This window comes from Spinacia oleracea, chromosome 2 (genome assembly GCF_020520425.1).
Source record: "Spinacia oleracea cultivar Varoflay chromosome 2, BTI_SOV_V1, whole genome shotgun sequence".
Lineage (NCBI taxonomy): Eukaryota > Viridiplantae > Streptophyta > Magnoliopsida > Caryophyllales > Amaranthaceae > Spinacia > Spinacia oleracea.
The window spans coordinates 49812824-49814161 of NC_079488.1; positions in this window are offsets into that span (position 1 = coordinate 49812824).

Consider the following 1338-nt stretch of genomic DNA (forward strand, 5'->3'; position numbering starts at 1 on the left):
GAATAACCCCGGTAGGGTTTTTAGGCTAAACTAGTATAGCAGCCATGCGATGCACGATTTATAATCTAAATATAAATTATTATGAAATTTGACAGACAATTATGATCAATACAGAGTTTATAGATATTCTTTAAATAAAAAATAATTAATAATGGATAAATACAAATTCTTATTTACAAAGGGTGTACAATATTTGTAAAAGTTAACTCAAAATGTGTAAAAGTTAAGCTTATATATGTAAAAGTTATCTATTTTTTAGTGATAAATTTTTTCATTTCAGTAAAAACATATTTCTTCAAAACCACTAATAATGTATAAAATTAATCATATAATCATTTCTATCAACTTTTTTTTACTAATATAAAAGTTAATCAAAATTAGGTTAAAGTTACGAAAATATGGGTAAAAGTTATCTTGGTGTACAATAAATTTATTGTACACCTTGTGCGCGCAAGACCTTTTGATGGATAAATTTGTTATTGCTCATTCGGTGTCTTGCTTATTAAAATAATTAAAACAAATAAAGGTAAATAGATAAAATTATTTTCATTCTCATTAACCATTTGTGTACGTCAAGCATAAAGTTATCTCACCCTCCTTTCAATTCGTTATTAATACTCACTTAATACTCGCACAATCAATCGTCAACCTAGTTACCGGATCACTTTACATCTATCTAGACCAGGTACTTTATTGAGCTAGAGATGACTTTGAGACGGGGCAAGACCTGCACACCAGCACCCACCTACAATTCTCATCTTCATCCCATCCATCCACGATAAGAAAGATACCCCCCTCTCCCAACCCCCGTCTCGAGAGGTACAAATAAAATTCATCACCTCTTCATCACCCCCATTCCCATGTATCCACACCAACCCCTAGACTCGACTTCTTTTTTTTTTGGTAAGAGAGTTTTGAATTTTAAAACTCTATTATACAGCCTCTGAAAATTCGTCTGTCTGATTAGAGTTACTGAGTAAATAAACAAAACATTATAATATGTAAGTTAGATGAAAGATTAGCGGCTCAGGCGGGTACAATCTGAAATCCATCATCGCCCCTTCACCCGCGACAAATACATTTTTTGACCCCATTACCCAATAAACTTTCGTCCATCGCCGCCCACTTGGGGCGGATGCACAAGGAGATCTCCCAAAAAAACCGCCCCACTAACAATCTGACATCCCTATATTCGATAAATAATCCAATTTTCCTTTCAAATAAATTTTAAATATTGACTTAAGTTTATTACGAAGTTTCAAAATAGATTTTATTAGTTATAATTTTGAAAAAATATATATATTTAAAAGTGACACACATAACTAGGATTGGGTGAGT